Below are 20254 nucleotides of genomic sequence, written 5' to 3'. Positions count from 1 at the left end.
CATTCCTGTGTGAATTACATGTGGTGTCTCTGGGATGCGATTTGAGCCATGGATTTGTATGGCTAAAATCGCACTGTATTCACACCAAACTGGTGCAGGACCCTTTATTGTCCACACCAGAATCAGATTACATAGGTGATCTTACCCATGCGATCCGATTTGGCAAACTGTGCTGCATTTTTCAAATTGATTGCGGGGGGGGGGGGAGTCGTTACCTTAACATACACTCTGCAATTGGTTCACATGGACGGGTTGCGATTTGGATGCAGTGCTGAAACCGCAGCAAATTTGCTGTGAATTTGCACCACATCTAGTGTGAACCCAGGAAAGAGATAACAGTTCATTTTAGGGCACATTAAAAATATATTCCCCCCAATTATATATAATATAATCCAAAAGGTGTCCTGCATTTAATATATATATATATATATATATATTTTTTTTTTTTTTTTTTTTGTTAACACTGCACTTCTCGCCAGCCAGTACTAAATATACCACAATTACAAACACAAAAGAAAATCATATATACACTTTAACCCTTTCATGACTAAGCCTATTTCTGACATTTGGTGTTTACAAGTTAAAATCCATATTTTTTGCTAGAAAATTACTTAGAACCCCCAAAAATTATATAATATATATATATATATATATATATATATATATATATATATATATAATTAGCAGAGAATAAAATGGTGATTGTTGCAATATTTTATGTCACACGGTATTTGCGCAGCGGTGTTTTAATTTCAACTTTTTGGGAAAAGGGACATTTTCATGAATTTAAAAAAAATTAAACAGTAAAGTTAGCCCAATTTTTTTGTATAATGTGAAAGATGATGTTACGCCGAGTAAATAGATACCAAACATGTCGCAATTTATAATTGCACACACTCGTGGAATGGCGACAAACTACGGTACCTAAAAATCTCCATAGGCGAAGCTTTCATTTTTTTTAAGGTTACCAAGTTAGAGTTACAGAGGAGGTCTAGTGCTAGAATTATCGCTCTCGTTCTGACAATCACGGTGATACCTCACATGTGTGATTTGAACATCGTTTACATATGCGGGAGCGACTTACGTATGCGTTTTTTTTGCTGCGCGAGCTTGCGGCGACGGGGCTTTTAAAAATGTTTTTCTTATTTATTTTGTTTATTTTTATATTATTCAATTGTGTTTATGTAAACATCCCTTGTGACAATGATAGGTGGTGACAGGTACTCTTTATGGAGGGATCGGGGGGTCTAAAAGACCTCCAATACCTCCTTTGCACTTCAAAGTATTCAGATCACCAAAAACTGTGATTCTGAATACTGTATATTTTTTCAAATCCGGCACCATTGGCAGCCAAGTAAACAGGAAGTGACGTTGCTTCCGTGTTTACATTCAGAAGACTGGAACTAAGCCATTTACGGCTTTGTGCCCATCTCTCTCTAGCCGCCGCAAGTGGCGGATCGAGGATCAGGTCTTCCGGGGAGACGGGAGGACCAGTCAGAGTGTCGGGAGGCGGCGGGAGGGGGGATAACAATCGAGCGGCATTTAGCTGCATCAGTTGTTATCCCTGGAAAACTGATCACCCGCTCTAAAAAACTGTACTGGGATGATGCCTGAGGCTGCGGGCATCATCCTGGTATAACCCCCAAAAGCCAAGGCCACATATCTGCAAACGCTCGGCGGGAAGGGGTTAAATCAGTGGTGACTCAACATTTTTGGGGGGCGCAAACGAACTAAAAAATTCTGGAAAGCCCCCCATTAATTGTAGCCTCACTATGCCCATCAAACGCTGCCACTGTACCCCAAATGCTGCCACTGTGCCCATGAAATGCTGCCACTATGCCCCAAGTGCTGCCATTGTGCCCCAAGTGCTGCCACTGTGCTCCAGCCCACCGTCTGCCCGGCCCTTATCTTGTCTTGGGTGGGCAGCAGGGGACGTGGCAGGCGGTGAGCGGTGTCCTCCATTCCTTCCTCAATCTCTTCTGTTCTCCCGTCCACTCCTCCTCTCCTGTGATTGGACACCTGTTAGGCATCCAATCACTGCACCTGTTGTTTTAGCCAATCAAGTGACAGGTAACACAGACCCGGTGCACCTGATTGGCTGAGAGGTGGGTCAGTGTTAGCAAGGCAAATTCCTTTATGGACGCACCACCACTGCTTTAAATTCAAGACACCTTTTGGGCCCAAGAACTGCCCCTCTCTCACACAATGTCTTACACACGGCATGGTGAGAGCGTGCTTTGGTCTGGTCAGTGGTCTCTTACAGACTGAAGAGTGATGCTGAACTACCTGGGCGCTCTCATCATGCTGTGTGTAAATGCAGGTGTAAATCATAATCAGACGGGCAGACTGGCATCACTTACTGTTTATCAGTCTTGTCCAGGTAATTGGTGAAGCCTTGCACCTGACCACTGGCTTCATCCAATTAGGTCCTCTAGAATGCACTGCGAAGCACACAGTGCATTGTGGGGTGCTCAGCGGGTGAATATCCCGCCGAGCTAACCGCTAATTTGGGTGTTTGCCGAGCGGGTGAGCAGGTGATGTTCGGGGGGAACTTTTGCTCGGATAGAACTGTTGGCCCATCTCTAGTGCTGATCAGTCCAGTTCCTGGATTCCGGCTTCTCCTCTCTATAAATCTGGATCACTTCCTAACAGAAAATAATAAAACCCGTCCTGGCTGTTCCAGGGATGGGAATGGGGCCGACCTTCAATATTCTGAATACAATCGCCTCCTCAGTCGGCTCTGCTGCTGATATTGGGATCTGCAGATCTTCCTCAGGTCACATGATCCCAATTCTTCTGTGGATGGAAAGTAGCCAAATTACTGATATGACGAGTCCCTGTGTAACATGGAATGATATTCACATCACATTCACATATATATGTATTGATGACACATTTCAAGGAATGTATACAATGTAATATCTCCGTGTAATTGTACAATTATCTCTTGTAGACGGCCGGAGATTTATCTGGTGATTGTGTCCCGGTGTTGGGTCTGCTGGACCTCTTCCATGTATAGAGGATCTCCTCACCGACACCACGGACTTCTCTGCAACCCTCTAAAGGAAAGTCTTCTACTCTTCATGGATATAATGGTCGCCTCCCATTGTGAATTCCCTCTTCTCCCTTCTGTAGGATTCCGCACTTTCCAATATTATCAATACTTACTATGATGGTGATGAGGATTCGACTCATTATTAGGACTCGTTCATGGCGGGAAAAAGACATTTTCTAAAGTTTCTCATTAATAAAAGCTGACTGGAGCAATCACTAATACAGAGAAAGAGACCACATCTTCCTCTTACTGCTGTCCTACTCCTCTCCATCCTCCTCTCCACACTCCTCTCCACACTCCTCTCCACACTCCTCTCCCTCCTCCACACTCCTCTCCGTCCTCCACACTCCTCTCCGTCCTCCACACTCCTCTCTCTCCTCTCCTTGGGTGTAATAAAGTGATGCGGTTCTATCTAACATATACGGCATTCCCGGCTCCCAGTGTCTCTCTGCAATTGCTTTCTCCGTGTTGCTGACATTATCTTGTATAAGAACAGAGTCCGTTCAGTCGCTTCGCCGTTCACTGACAACTTTCTGCAATTTTTATTATATCATCTAAATGGATTTATCCACCGATTGTTCTGATTACATTTCATGTCTGATATATTGTATATGAGGATCATGTATTATTCCCGGAGGATTTCATGTCATGGATCATTACCCAAAGGGACGCGATTATCCCTATTGATTATTGGGCTACCAATATTATTACCTGGTTATTGGAAGGTGTTATTCTCTATAGATTTACCCCATTGAGGTTTTTTACTCATCAATAAAGTTTTGTATATTTTATTAATTGTATTCTGTGATTCTGTGATTTTTTTTCCAAATTCTAATCTTGTTCTCCACAGCTGATACCCTCTCAACTCTCCCTTCCCCCTCTCACCACTCTCTTCCCCCTCTTACCTCTCCCTTTCCCCCTCTCTCCTCTCCCTTTCCCCCTCTCTCCTCTCCCTTTCCCCCTCTCTCCTCTCACTTCCCCCCTCTCCCTTCCCCTTCCTCTCAGCTCTCCCTTCCCCCCTCTCACCTCTCCCTTTCCCCCTCTCACCTCTCCCTTTCCCCTCTCTTTCCGCTCCCTTTCCCCCTCGCCTCTCCCTCCCCCTCTCTGCATTATGTCCTTTCCTTGCATTCTCCCTGCCCTCGCTCTATATTTACCACATAATATGTTCCTTCCATATACGGTTTGTAAATATGACATGAAATTTGTACCATGAAATACATTAGTGTTTCCTATATATTACCCTTAAGTTAGATGCACAGAATTCAGGGTTTGCAGATGGAGCATTGAGGACAACTAGTGGTGGGTGAAGAAATTACAGTCCAATCACACCTTGCTATTGGTAGTAAGAAGGTAGGTGCAGGCAGGAGAAGCAGGAATCTCCTGAGGTCTCTGGTGAAGCACCTTCCCCTTCTATGGAAATATGAGGTGGTGTGAAAGGTATATATGGTATCCAGAACTGGGTGGATACACCTTCCTCAGATGCGTAATTTGAAAGCAACTACAAGAAAAACAGAAATAGAAGGTGCGCACACCTAGTGCATTACTAAAGATAATTTAATAAAAAAAGTTTTATATAAAAGTGGGTACTCACAAAATTCAATGGTCATGGACATGCACAGAACAAGGGGTACAGCTAACATGTTTTGAGGGTGCACTCCCTTCCTCAGAGCTATGTGTGCGTGCCTTCCATTTCTGTTTTTCTTGTGGTCCCCTCCACCTTGTGTATGATATTAGGTGAGGTGGAGTCTCCTCAGGTGGTGGGGATAGTATTTGGTGAGGTGGGGTCTCCTCAGGTGGAGGGGATGGTATTGGGTGAGGTGAGGTCTCCTCATGCAGGAAGGACAGTATCGGGTGAGGTGGGGTCTCCTCAGGTGGAGGGGGTGGTATTTCAGATGAAGTGGGGTCTCCTCAGGTGAAGGGAATGGCATTGGGTGACGTGGGGTCTTCTCGGGTGGAGGGGACAGTATTGGGTGAGGTGAGTTCTCCTCAGGTGATGCGAGGTCTCCTCAGGCAGGGGGGATGGCATTAGATGAGGGGGTCTAATCAGGTTGAGGGAACAGCTTTAGATGAGGTGGGAATCTCCTCAGGTTGAGGGAGCGATATTAGGTGAGGTGGGATCTTTAAGCCCCTGTACACACGGTCGGAGATTTCGACAACCAAATCCGTCGGATTTTGTCCGAAACTGTTGCATACACACGGTCGGACTAAGTTGTCGAAAAATCCGATCATTCAGAACGTGATGACGTAATTTCGTTACGATGGGACTACGTTGAGGCTAGTAGCCAATAGCTTTGATGTAGGAATTTAATCTGAGCATGCGTGGCACTCGGTCCGATCAAAATTCTCTAAACATGATCGGAGTATGTCCGATCGAACCAGTTGGTCGGAAAATATTTCCAACAAGTTGGAAAATTGGGTCCGATGGATATTCCGACGGAATCAGTCCGATGCATACCACACACAGTCGGATTATCCGACCGATGGATTCTCCGACCGAGTGTACAAGGGCTTACACATGTAAGGAATGGGTGGGGTGGGGTGTGATCTCCTCAGTTGGAGGCAAAAGTATGTGCTGCCCCCCCAAATGAGCTCAGGTGTTCCCAGTGCTAATCTGCCATAATGCAAAGACACTGTAGACAGTTGTGCTCCTCCAATCTTGTGGTTGCTGAAGACCCTTTTCTATTCCTCATTGCCGGTCCTCCTGAGATTTCTACCTGTACACAATGTCAGAACTAGGGATGAGCTGAATACTTCCAGTTCGGTTCGCACCAGATGCTTTGAACGGACCGAAAATTCGTACAAACTTTAGAACCCCATTAAAGTCTATGGGACGCAAACATTCAAAATCAAAAGTGCTAATTTTAAAGGCTAATATGCAAGTTATTGTCCTAAAAAGGTTTGGGGACCTGAGTCCTGCCCCAGGGGACATGAATGCAATTTTTTTTTTAAACTGACATTTTTTTAGGAGCACTGATTTTAATGACACTTAAAGTGAAAAAAAAATAAATATTCCCTTAAATATTGTGTCTGGGGGGTGTCTAGTGTATGCCTGTGAAGTGGCACGTGTTTCCCGTGTTTAGAACAGTCCCTGCACAAAATGACATTTAACGGAAAAAAGTAATTTAAAACTGCTTGTGTTTTTAATGTAATATCTGGTTCCGGCAATACGGATGAAAATCATTGAGGAAAAATGGCATGGGTAGCCCCCCCACCCATTACCAGCCCCTTTGGGTCTTGTACGGATATTAAGGGGAACCCCGTACCCAAATTAAAAAAAGGAAAGGCGTGGGGCCCCGAGGCCCTAGAAACTCAGAACAGCAGTATACAGGCGGTGCAAACAAGACAGGGATTGTGTAGGTTTGTTGTGTTAAGTAGAATCTGTTTGTAATTTTGAACTGGTACATTTTTTAGCTTTTTTGAAAACATAGGGAAGGGTTATCGCCCCTTTATAATTTTTTGGGCGGTCCATCTTTTTTTAATCTCACTTCCTGTTGTCTCCTTCTGTTTGCAAGTAGGAGACCTTTGTAAGTAGGGGCCTGCCCTATATGCTTGCAGAAATGTGGCCCTAAGGCAGTGTTTCTCAAATCCAGTCCTCAGGCCCCCCCAACAGGTCATGTTTTCAGGATTTCCCTCAGATGAAACGGCTGTGGTAATTGCTAAGGCAGTGAAACTGATCAAATCACCTGTGAAAAATAATGGAAAACCTGAAAACATGACCTGTTGGGGGGGCCTGAGGACTGGATTTGAGAAACACTGCCCTAAGGTGTTGGTGTTGCCACAAGTTAACACTGTAAGCCCTCAAAGTGAATCTTAGTGGGCGCTGGAGCGCCCTGCTGTGAACTATTATATCAAGAATTGTAATTACATGCCATTGTGGAACAGTGGTAGAAAAATTGGGCCTATGGTGGTTGTGGTGCTTGTGCCATAATACTGCAAGTCCTCACAGTTACTCTTGGTGGGCGCAGGAATGGGCCCTGCTGTGAAATATATCATAAATTGTAATTACATGCACCTGTTAAACAGGGGCTGAAAAATTGGGCCTTAGGCACTGGTGCTGGTGCCACAACACTGCAACACCTCACAGAAACTCTAGTTGAAGAGCAGGAACGAGCCCTGCTGCAAAGCATTGCATCAAAAATTGTAATTACATGCCCTTGTTAAACAGGGGCTGAAAAATTGGGCCTTAGCCACTGGTGGCGACCCCAGAACCAAAAATGTTCTTCCAAGCTATCAGCAGGATAATTGAGGAGGAAGAGGATAGTCAGTCAACATAACAGCATAGTCACTCAGCATCAGAATAGGCAGTCTTGAAGGGATGTGACATTTCAAAACAATTATTTGGTTACATCAGCTTCAGGTGCTTGGTAGCTGGTAATGATCCAAGACCGATTCATCTTTATGAAGGTCAGTCGATAAATCGTCGTTGGACAGGTGCACCTTGTGATTGGTTCCAAAGCCTCCAGCAGCACTGAATGTGCGTTTCGAAAGAATACTGGATGCAGGACAGGCCAGTAGCTCAATTGCATACTGTGCAAGCTCTGGCCAGTGATCCATTCTCAAGAGCCAGTAAGCCAGAGGATTTTCGGTGGGACAGGTGTCCAAGTCTGACTTTGCACCTAGGTATTACTGCACCATGTAAATCAGACGCTGGTGATGGTTGCTGGAACCGATCATACCTTGGGGCTACGGACTAAAAAATTGTCTGAATGCATCGGTCAGATGGCCACCTTCTCCACCACTCTTTCTGTGACTGACCGAAGCCTCAGCAACACGTTGTTCAGGACCAGGAGTTTTTAACTTCACAGTGTCTGGGAACGCGTTGCACAGACCTTTCTGCAAGGCCTCCCAGAGATGTCTCATCCTCTGCAACGGCAAGATAAGGTCCACAACCTTACCCTTACCCTTACCTACCGTGGATCAAGGAGAGCTGGCAGCCATTAATGATTCCACTCCTTGATCCGAAGAATACAAAGATCCTTCTGCAGGCTTTGCAGGATCAGGGAGGCCATGCAGCGTAGGTTAGCTGAAGCATTTGGTCCGGAGTCCTCTGGGTCACCAAGGATGACATGATCCGCAGCCACCTCCTCCCAGCCACGTAGAAGTCCAGGGGTTTCTTGGGACTGTAAATCATCCCTAAAAGACTGCTGATGCTGAGTGCCAGGCTCCAACTCCATGCTGACACAATCCTCCTCCTATCCCTCCTCCTCTTCCTGTGTGATGGGTGGGACAGCAGGGACATTGTCTGGATAAAGGGGGTCTTGAGAGGCAAGGAAGTCTTCCTCTTCCTGCCTCTGTTCTGCCTCAAGTGCCCTGTCCATTACTCCACGCAGCGTATGCTCCAACAGGTGGACAAGGGGTACAGTGTCACTGATGCATGCACGGTCACTGCTCACCATCCTCGTGGCCTCCTCAAATGGTGACAGGACAGTGCATGCATCCCTTATCATGAACCACTGGCATGGTGAAAAAAAAACGATCTCCCCTGACCCTGTCCTGGTGCCGTAATCGCACAGGTACTCATTGATAGCCCTCTGCTGCATGTGCAGCCGCTGCAGCATGGCCAACGTTGAGTTCCACCTGGTGGGCATGTCACATATAAGGCGGTTCTTGGGCAGGTTCAACTCCTTTTGGAGTTCAGCCAGCTGAGCACTGGCATTATATGATCAGTGGAAATGCACACAGAATTTCCTGGCCTGCCTCAGGACATTCTGTAAGCATGGGTACCTGCCCAAAAACCACTACACCACCAGATTAAGGACATGAGCCACACAGGGCACATTGGTCAGTTGTCCCTGTTGGAGGGTAGAGAGGAGGTTGGTGTCAATGTCGCAAACCACCATTCCTGGCTTAAGCTGTCATGGGATCAACTACCTCCTGGCCTGCCCCTGCAGAGCTGACAAAATATCTGCCCCAGTGTGGCTTATGTCCACCAAACACACCAGCTCAAGCACGGCATGGCATCTCTTTGCCTGCTTACTTGCGTAGCCCCTTGAACGCCTACGGAGCACCGCTGGTTCCAAAGACAAAGCACAGGAAGAGGCCATGGAGGAAGAAGAAGAGGAGGGGGTAGAGGAGAGAGGTGTGTCACAACCAGTAGTAGCATTTTTGAGGCATGGTGGCGGAACAACCTCCAACACTACTGCACCTTGTCCTGCATCCTTCCCAACTGCCAGAAGAGTGATCAAATGTGCCGTGAAAGATAAGTAACGTCCAAGTGCATGCCTGCTGGACCATGAGTCAGCGGTAATATGCACCTTACCGCTGTCCAGCGAGGTATGGACATTACCTTTCACATGCTGGTAGAGAGCCGAAATCGCCTTCCATGAGAATGGCGTTTGGGGACCTGCCACTGAGGAACCGCACATTGTACAAACTCACGGAAGGGGGCCAAGTCTACCAACTGAAAAGGCAGCAGCTGAAGTGCTAGCAATTTATTCAAGCTAGCATTCAACTGCTGAGCATGTGGATGGCTGGGAGTGAACTTCTTTTGATGGTCCAGCAGCTGGGGCAGGGAAATTTGCCTGGTACAATCGGACGTCAGTGTACTGCTAGCAGAATGCCCACAAGTACTTGGCTGTGACACACCTAATTTTACACATCCATTCCTCTCAGTGCAGGTTTCAGAGAGGACTGAAGGTCTAGTGGAGTTGGAGATCCCAGCTGATGAGGAGCAAGGAGAGGTCTGCTTTGTTCTTTGGTGTGGGTCTTTGAGGTAAGCTTGCCAACGAGCTGCATGGCAGGTAAACATATGTCTGGTCAAGCATGTGGTGCCCAATTGTCCACGTGAGATACACTTGAGACATATGTTGCAAATAGCAGCAGTGCGATCTGATGCACTCGCCTCAAAAAAGGCCCACACCAAAGAACTTTTGGAATAACGCGCAGAGGCAGGGAGCTCTGTGGTGTAATTTAGTCAGTGTGATGCCCTTAAGCTGGCCCCGGACGGCATCCTGCCTCATTGGAGATGTGCCTCCTCCTCTCTCCTATCAGGCAGCTACATGGAGTCAGTGACCTCATCATCCCCTCCCTCTTCATCACTGGAGCAAACCTGGCAGTATGCTGCAGCTGGTGGAACATGACTGCCAGATTGCTGTCCTTCTTGGGCATCCCCTCTCTCTGCGCTCACACTACTGCCTTCCTCTAGCTGGGTATTAGGGACGAGCTTTGTGTTCGAGTCGAACGTACGTTCGACTCGAACATCGGCTGTTCGCCCTTTCGGCGAATTCCGAACGTTATGGGGCGTTCGCGCCAAATTCGTGTGGCGCTCACGGCCCACAATGCACTGCGTCATCGCAGTGCATTGCTGGCTCATGATTGGCCAAGCATGCACTGTGACCCCGCATGCTTGGCCAATCACAGCGCCAGCAGCGAGGAGAGCCATGATTGGCCGCAGGCAGGATGCCTGTGGCCAATCATAGCTCAGGCTGTGTAGTACACGCCCCACACTATATAAGGCCGCCAGCGCGGTGGCCTAGTGTAGTGTGTTGGCGTCTGAAGCAGTTAGTGGGTGTTCTGTGTACCTTCAACACAGTACACACCGGTCGTTTTCGGCTGATTTTCGATCTTGCTGTTGTGTAGTGGTTGTTGTCTGTGCCCTGGCCGCAGTATACACCGCTTTATTCACCTCACCTATATAGCTAGTGATCTATCTTTTATAATAGAGCTTGCAGTCAGTAGTGTTAGGAGCTTGTGTGTGCTGTCTGTGTGCTCTGTACCCAGTACACACCGCTATATCCACCTACATACAGTGGTGTGAAAAGGTGTTTGCCCCCTTCCTCATTTCCTGTTCCTTTGCATGTTTGTCACACTTAAGTGTTTCGGAACATCAAACCAATTTAAACAATAGTCAAGGACAACACAAGTAAACACAAAATGCAATTTGTAAATGAAGGTGTTTATTTTTAAAGGTGAAAAAAAATCCAAACCATCATGGCCCTGTGTGAAAAAGTGATTGCCCCCTAAACCTAATAACTGGTTGGGCCACCCTTAGCAGCAACAACTGCAACCAAGCGTTTGCGATAACGTGCAATGAGGCTTTTACAGCGTCCTGGAGGAATTTTGGCCCACTCATCTTTGCAGAATTGTCCTAATTCAGTTACATTAGAGGGTTTTCGAGCATGAACGGCCTTTTTAAGGTCATACCACAACATCTCAATAGGATTCAGGTCAGGACTTTGGCTAGGCCACTCCAAAGTCTTCATTTTGTTTTTCTTCAGCCATTCGGTGGTGGACTTGCTGGTGTGTTTAGGATCATTGTCCTGCTGCAGAATCCAAGTTCGTTTCAGCTTGAGTACACGAACAGATGGTCGGACATTCTCCTTCAGGATCTCTTGGTAGACAGCAGAATTCATAGTTCCTTTTATCACGGCAAGTCTTCCAGGTCCTGAAGCAGCAAAACAGCCCCAGACCATCACACTACCACCACCATATTTTACTGTTGGTATAATGTTCTTTTTATGAAATGCAGTGTTCCTTCTACGCCAGATATACTTGGACACACACCTTCCAAAGAGTTCCACTTTTGTCTCATCGGTCCACAGAATGTTGTCCCAAAAGTCTTGGGGATCATCAAGATGTGTTGTGGAGAAATTGAGACGAGCTTTGATGTTCTTTTTGCTCAGCAGTGGTTTTCTCCTTGGAACTCTGCCATGCAGGCCATTTTTGCCCAGTCTTTTCCTGATGGTGGAGGCATGAACGCTGACCTTAACTGAGGCAAGTGAGGCCTGCAGTTCCTTGGACGTTGTTGTGGGGTCTTTTGTGACCTCTTGGATGAGACGTCGCTGCGCTCTTGGGGTAATTTTGGGTGGCCGGCCACTCCTGGGAAGGTTCACCACTGTTCCATGTCTTCGCCATTTGTGGATAATGGCTCTCACTGTGGTTCGCTGGATTCCCAAAGCTTTGGAAATGGCTTTATAACCCTTTCCAGACTGATAGATCTCAATTACTTTCTTTCTCAATTGTTCCTGAATTTCTTTGGGTCTCGGCATGATGTGTAGCTTTTAAGGATCTTCTGGTGGACCTTACTGTGTCAAGCAGCTCCTATTTAAGTGATGCCTTGATTGTGAACAGGTGTGGCAATAATCAGGCCTGGGTGTGGCTAGAGAAATTGAACTCAGGTGTGGACAACCACAGTTATAGTATGTTTTAACAAGGGGGGCAATCACTTTTTCACACAGGGCCATGATAGTTTGGATTTTTTTTCACCTTTAATAATAAACACCTTCATTTACAAATTGCATTTTGTGTTTACTTGTGTTGTCCTTGACTATTGTTTAAATTGGTTTGATGTTCCGAAACACTTAAGTGTGACAAACATGCAAAGGAACAGGAAATGAGGAAGGGGGCAAACACTTTTTCACACCACTGTAGCTCTTCTCTATTTGAGCCCACTTGCCATCTGCAGGAGTTATTGGAAGTTGTGTGTGCCTCCAGCACAGCACAGTATACATCTGTATATACCCCTTTATCTCTGGTGTTCTATAAAAAAGGCATCTGCTGGAGTTAGTGGGTGTTGTGTGACTCCAGCACAATATACACCTGTATCTACCGTTTATTGCTGTTCCCTAATAGAGCCATCTGCAGGGCTTAGTGGGTGTTGTGTGACTCCATTACACTGCTGTTTTACTCCCTTCAGGCCATTACCATGTCTGGAAAGCCAGCAAGGAGAGGCAGACAGGCGCGAGCCGATAAAAGAGGGCAAGCAGGCTCTGTGTCTAGAGACAACAGTGCTGGTCGTGGACGCGGTGCATTGTCATCAGCACGTGGCCATGGGACACGTTTGTCCTTCTTTTCGGCAGCTGGACATGTTGAACCGCAACATGCCAACGACTTGGTAGAGTGGATGACCAAGCCCTCTTCATCCTCCTCATCCTCTCTCACCCAGTCTCAGGGTACTAGCAAAGCAGCTGCCAACGCATCGTCTTCCCTCCTCTCAATGTCATCATCGGTGACTCCTTCCCTAGACCCACCACGTCCTCCTGAGGAGTCTCCTGAACTCTTTGAGCACAGTGTTGGGTACATGCTCCAGGAGGATGCCCAGTGTTTTGTGGGCTCTGATGATGACACTCAGCTAGAGGAAGGCAGTAGAGTGAGCGCAGAGAGAGGGGATGCTCAAGAAGGACAGCAATCTGGCAGTCATGTTCCACAAGCTGCAGCATACTGCCAGGTTTGCTACAGCGATGAAGAGGGAGGGGATGATGAGGGCACTGACTCCACGTGGGTGCCTGGAAGGAGAGAGGAGGAGGAGGCACATGTCCAACGAGGCAGGATGCCCTCCGGGGGCCACCTTAGGGGCAGCACACCGACTGAATTACACCACAGAGCTCCCTGCCTCTGCGCGTTATTCAGGGCGCTGCCTCTGCGCGTTATTCTAAAAGTTCTTTGGTGTGGGCCTTTTTTGAGATGAGTGCATCAGATCGCACCGCTGCTATTTGTAACATATGTCTCAAGCGTATCTCGCATGGCCAAAACATCAGCCGCTTGGGCACCACATGCTTGACCAGACATATGTTGACTTGCCATGCAGCTCGTTGGCAAGTGTACCTCAAAGACCCACACCAAAGAACAAAGCGGACCTCTCCTTGCTCCTCATCAGCTGGCATCTCCAACCCCACTAGACCTTCAGTCCTCTCTGAAACCTGCTCTGAGAGGAATGAAGGTGTAGAATTAGGTGTGTCACAGCCAAGTGCTTCTGGGAACTCTGCTAGCGGTACACCCACGTCCGATTATAGCAGGCAAATGTCCCTGCCCCAGCTGCTGGACCGGCGAAAGAAGTTCACTCCCAGCCATCCACATGCCCAGCGGTTGAATGCTAGCTTGGTTAAATTGCTAGCACTTCAACTGCTGCCTTTTCAGTTGGTAGACTCGGCCCCCTTCCGTGAGTTTGTACAATGTGCAGTTCCTCAGTGGCAGATCCCCAAACGCCACTTTTTTTCATGGAAGGCGATTCCGGCTCTCTACCGGCATGTGGAAGGCAATGTCCTTGCCTCGCTGGACAGGGCGGTCAGCGGTAAGGTGCACATTACCGCTGACTCATGGTCCAGCAGGCATGGACAGAGACGTTACCTGTCTTTCACGGCCCATTGGGTCACTCTTCTGGCAGCTGGGAAGGATGCAGGACAAGGTGCAGTAGTGTTGGAGGTTGTTCCGCCACCACGCCTCCAAAATGCTACTATTGGTTGTGACACATCTCTCTCCTCCACCCCCTCCTCTTCTTCTTCCTCTATGGCCTCTTCCAGTGCTCTGTCCTCAGAACCAACGGTGATTCGTAGGCGTTCCAGGGGCTACGCAAGTACGGAGGCAAAACGATGCCATGCCGTGCTTGCGCTGGTTTGTTTGGGGGACAGGAGCCACACTGGGGCGGATGTTTTGTCAGCTCTGCAGGGGCAGGCCGAGAGGTGGTTGACGCCACGCCAGCTTAAGCCAGGAATGGTGGTTTGGGACAATGGCAAACAACCTCCTCTCCGCCCTCCGACAGGGACAACTGACCCATGTGTCCCGTGTAGCTCACGTCCTTAACCTGGTGGTGCAGCGGTTCTTGGGCAGGTACCCCGGCTTACAGGATGTCCTGAAGCAGGCCAGGAAAGTCTGTGTGCATTTCCACCGATCATTTAATGCCTGTGCTCGGCTGACTGAGCTCCAAAAGGAGTTGAACCTGCCCAAGAACCGCCTTATATGTGACATGCCCACCAGGTGGAACTCAATGTTGGCCATGCTGCAGCGGCTGCACACGCAGCAGAGGGCCATCAATGAGTACCTGTGCGACTACGGCACCAGGACAGGGTCAGGGGAGCTCAGTTTTTTCTCACCACGCCAGTGGGGCATGATCAGGGATGCATGCACTGTCCTGTCACCATTTGAGGAGGCCACAAGGATGGTGAGCAGTGACAGTGCATGCATCAGTGACACTGTACCTCTTGTCCACCTCTTGGAGCATACGCTGCCTGGAATAATGGACAGGGCACTTGAGGCAGAACAGAGTCAGGAAGAGGAGGACTTCCTTGCCTCTCAAGGCCCCCTTTATCCAGACAGTGTTCCTGCTGTGCCACCCATCACACAGGAGGAGGATGAGGAGGAGAAAGAGGAGAAGGAGGATGATTGTGTCAGCATGGAGGTGGAGGCTGGCACTCAGCATCAGCAGCAGCAGTCTTGTAGGGATGATTTACAGTCCCAAGAAACACGTGGACTTGTACGTGGCTGGGAGGAGGTAGCTGCGGATCATGTTGTCCTTAGTGACCCAGAGGACTCCGGACCGAATGCCTCAGCTAACCTACGCTGCATGGCCTCCCTGATCCTGCAAAGCCTGCGGAAGGATCCTCGTATTCTTCGGATCAAGGAGAGGGACCATTACTGGCTGGCCACTCTCCTTGATCCACGGTACAAGGGTAAGGTTGCCTTATCTTGCCATCGCAGAGGGAGCAGAGGATGAGACATCTCCGGGAGGCCTTGCAGAAAGATCTGTGCAACGCGTTCCCAGAGACTGGGAGGTTACAAACTCCTGGTCCTGGACAACGTGTTGCTGAGGCATCGGTCAGAAGGAGCGGTGGAGAAGGTGGCCGTCTGACTGATGCTTTCAGACAATTTTTTTAGTCCGCAGCCCCAAGGTATGATCGGTTCCAGCACCCATCGCCAGCATCTGATTTACATGGTGCAGGAATACCTAGGGGCAAGGTCAGACTTGGACACCTTTCCCACCGAAAATCCTCTGGCTTACTGGGTCTTGAGGATGGATCACTGGCCAGAGCTTGCACAGTATGCAATTGAGCTACTGGCCTGTCCTGCATCCAGCGTTCTTTCGGAACGCACCTTCAGTGCTGCTGGTGGCTTTGTTACCGATCACAGGGTGCGTCTGTCCACCGAATCAGTTGATCGACTGACCTTCATCAAGATGAATCAGTTTTGGATCACCCACAGCTACTAAGCACTTGAAGCGGATGTAACAGAATAATTTTTTTGGAAATATCACATCCCTTCAAAACTGCCTATGCTGATGCTGAGTGACTGTCCTGTTATGTTGATTGTCACCCACAGCTACCAAGCACTTGAAGCGGATGTAACAGAATAATTTTTTGGTAAATATCACATCCCTTCAAGACTGCCTATGCTGATGCTGAGTGACTGTCCTGTTATGTTGATTGTCTATCCTCTTCCTCCTCCGCTGATATGTTGGAAGAACATTTCTGGTTCTGGGTGATGCCATCAGCCCAATTTTTCTGCCCCTATTTAACAGGGGCGTTTAAGTACAATTTTTGATGCAATGCTTTGCAGCAGGGCTAATTCCTGCAATCAAACAAGAGTATATGGGAGAGGTTGCAGTGTGGTGGCTCCAGCACCAGTGCCTAAGGCCCAATTTTTCTGCCCCTGTTTAACAGGGGCGTTTAATTACAATTTTTGATGCAATGCTTTGCGGCAGGGCTAATTCCTGCAATAAAACTAGAGTATATGGCAGAGGTTGCAGTGTGGTGGCACCAGCAGCAGTGCCTAATGCCAAATTTTTCTGCCCCTGTTTAACAGGGACATGTAATTACAATTCTTGATATAATATTTCACAGGAGGGCCCCTTCCTGTGCCCACCCAGAGTAACGGTGAGGACTTATAGTGTTGTGGCACCAGCACCACAACCACCAAATGTCAATTTTTCTACCACTGTTCAACAATGGCATGTAATTACAATTCTTGATATAATCATTCACAGCAGGGCGCTCCAGAGTCACTTTGAGGGCTTACAATGTTGTGGCAAAACCAACACCTTGTTCCGCCATTTCTGCAGAGCATATAGGGCAGGCCCCTACTTTCAAACATCCAATTTACAAACATCTCCTACTTGCAAACGGCAGGAGATAACAGCAAGTGAGATGAAAAAAGATGGACGCCAAACCAAATTATACAGGGGTGATAACCCTTCCCTATGTTTTCCAAAAAGCTTAAAAATAGTTTTTTTGACTGGAGCTACACTTTAAAAATGTACCAGTTGAAAATTACAAACAGATTCAACTTAACACAACAAACCTACACAGTCCCTGTCTTGTTTGCACCGCCTGTATACTGCTGTTCTGAGTATATAGGGCCTGGGGGCCACACGCATTTCCTTTTTTTAATATGGGTACGGGGTTCCCCTTAATATGCGTACAAGACCTAAAGGGGCTGGTAATGGGCAGGGAGGGCTACCCATGCCATTTTTCTCAATGATTTTCAACCATATTGCAGGAACCAGATATAACATTAAAACCGCAAGCAGTTTTAAATGGTGTTATTTCCGTTTAATGTCATTTTGTGCAGGGACTGTTCTAAACACGGGAAACACGTGGCACTTCACAGGCATACTACAGACAACGCCCAGGCACCATATTTAAAGGAATATTTCACTTTTTTTCCACTTTAATCGTCATTAAAATCAGTGCTTCCGCCAAAACGGCCGTTTTTAAAACTTTTTTTGCATTGACCCATGTCCCCTGGGGCAGGAGCCAGGTCCCCAAAACTTTTTTAGGACAGTATCTTGCATATTAGCCGTTAAAATTAGCACTTTTCATTTCGAACGTTCGAGTCCCATAGACTTCAATGGGGTTCTAACGTTCGTTCGAATTTGGGGTCCGTTCAAAAGTTCTGGTGCGAACCGAACCGGGGGGTGTTCGGCTCATCCCTACTTCTGATAAATGACCACAAGGTGGCAGTACATGTAGAGTACGCTGAGTGGAGGTGTGTGGATTATCTGGTATTATGGGGCACTTCTGATAAATGACCACAAGGTGGCAGTAGGTGTAGAGTACGCTGAGTCGAGGTGTGTGGATTCAGTGTTATTATGGGGCACTTCTGATAAATGACCACAAGGTGGCAGTACATGTAGAGTAAACTGAGTATAGGTGCGTGGATTATGTGTTATTATGGAGCACGTGTGATAAATGACCACAAGTTGGCAGTTCATGTAAAGTACACTGAGTGGAGGTGTGTGGATTATGTGGTATTATGTGGCACTTCTGATAAATGACCACAAGGTGGCAGTACATGTAGAGTACGCTGAGTGGAGGTGTATGGATAATGTTATTATGGAGCACTTCTGATAAATGACCACAAGGTGGCAGTACATGTTAAGTACACTGAGTGGAGGAGTGTGGATTATGTTATGAAGGGGCGCTTCTGATAAATGACCACAAGGTGGCAGTACATGTAGAGTACGCTGAGTGGAGGTGTGCGGATTATGTTATTATGGTGCAATTTTAATAAATGACCACAAGGTGGCAGTACATGTAGAGTACACTGAGTGGAGGTGTGTGGATTATGTTAATGGAGCACTTCTGATAAATGGCCACAAGGTGGCAGTACATGTAGAGTACGCTGAGTGGAGGTGTGCGGAACAAGTGTTATTATGGGGCACTTCTGAGAAATGACCACAAGGTGGCAGTACATGTAGAGTACACTGAGTGGAGGTGTGTGGATTATGTTATTATGGATCACTTCTGATAAATGACCACAAGGTGGCAGTACATGTAGAGTACGCTGAGTGGAGGTGTGTGGATTATGTGGTATTATGGGGCACTTCTGATAAATGACCACAAGATGGCAGTACATGTAGAGTACACTTGGTAGAGGTGTGTGGATTATGTGTTATTATGGGCCACTTCTGATAAATGACCACAAGGTGGCAGTACATGTAGAATACACTGAGTGGAGGAGTGTGGATTATGTTATTATGGGGCGCTTCTGATAAATGACCACAAGGTGGCAGTACCTGTACAGTACACTGAGTGGAGTTGTGTGGATTACGTGTTATTATGGAGCACTTCTGATAAATGGCCACAAGGTGGCAGTACATGTAGAGTACGCTGAGTGGAGGAGTGTGGATTATGTTATTATGGGGCGCTTCTGATAAATGACTACAAGGTAGCAGTACATGTAGAGTACGCTGAATGGAGGTGTGCGGATTATGTATTATTATGGGGCACTTCTGATAAATGGCCACAAGGTGGCAGTACATGTAGAGTACGCTGAGTGGAGGTGTATGGATTATGTTATAATGGAGCACTTCTGATAAATGACCACAAGGTGGCAGTACATTTAGAGTACGCTAAGTGGAGGTGTGCGGATTAAGTGTTATTATGGGGCACTTCTGATAAATGACCACAAGGTGGCAGTACATGTAGAGTACGCTGAGTGTAGGTATGTGGATTATGTTATTATGGTGCAATTCAAATAAATGTCAACAAGGTGGCAGTACATGTAGAGTACGCTGAGTGGAGGTGTGTGAATTATCTGGTATTATGGTGCACTTCTGATAAATGACCACAAGGTGGCAGTAAGTGTAGTGTATGCTGAGTGGAAGTGTGTGGCTTATGTGGTATTATGGGGCACTTCTGATAAATGACCACAAGGTGGCAGTACATGTAGAGTACTCTGAGTGGAGGTGTGCGGATTAAGTGTTATTATGGGGCACCTCTGATAAATGACCACAAGGTGGCAGTACATGTAGAGTACACTGAGTGGAGGTGTGCGGATTAAGTGTTATTATGGATCACTTCTGATAAATGACCACAAGGTGGCAGTACATGTAGAGTACGCTGAGTGGAGGTGTGTGGATTATGTGGTATTATGGGGCACTTGTGATAAATGACCACAAGATGGCAGTACATGTAGAGTACAGTTAGTAGAGGTGTGTGGATTATGTGTTATTATGGAGCACTTCTGATAAATGACCACAAGGTGGCAGTACATGTAGAGTACACTGAGTGGAGGAGTGTGGATTAAGTGTTATTATGGGGCACTTCTGATAAATGACCACAAGGTGGCAGTACATGTAGAGTACACTGAGTGGAGGTGTGCAGATTAAGTGTTATTATGGATCACTTCTGATAAATGAGCACAAGGTGGCAGTACATGTAGAGTACGCTGAGTGGAGGTGTGTGGATTATGTGGTATTATGGAGCACTTCTGATAAATGACCACAAGGTGGCAGTACATGTAGAGTACACTTAGTAGAGGTGTGTGGATTATGTGTTATTATGGAGCACTTCTGATAAATGACCACAAAGTGGCAGTACATGTAGAGTACACTGAGTGGAGGAGTGTGGATTATGTTATTATGGGGCGGTTCTGATAAATGACCACAAGGTGGCAGTACATGTAGAGTACGCTGAGTGGAGGTGTGAGGATTATGTATTATTATGGGGCACTTCTGATAAATGGCCACAAGGTGGCAGTACATGTAGA

General features: G+C 47.2%; 1 protein-coding gene across 1 annotated transcript in view; it reads left to right on the top strand.

Annotated features, from left to right (window-relative positions):
* LOC143981460 (NACHT, LRR and PYD domains-containing protein 3-like) overlaps positions 1-3846 on the top strand; it is a 165410-nt gene extending 161564 nt beyond the window's left edge. Inside the window, exon 8 of the mRNA XM_077479340.1 lies at positions 2954-3846. The gene's annotated coding sequence lies outside the window, so the exon portion shown is untranslated. The remainder of the gene's footprint in view (positions 1-2953) is intronic.
* The last annotated feature ends 16408 nt before the right edge of the window (positions 3847-20254 follow it).

The sequence above is a fragment of the Lithobates pipiens genome, unplaced genomic scaffold (genome assembly GCF_037356315.1).
Source record: "Lithobates pipiens isolate NorthernLeopardFrog02 unplaced genomic scaffold, aLitPip1_a1.2 Scaffold_157, whole genome shotgun sequence".
Taxonomy (NCBI): domain Eukaryota; kingdom Metazoa; phylum Chordata; class Amphibia; order Anura; family Ranidae; genus Lithobates; species Lithobates pipiens.
The sequence above is the reverse complement of the archived record's forward strand: the minus strand, read 5'-3'. Positions and strand labels throughout refer to the sequence as shown.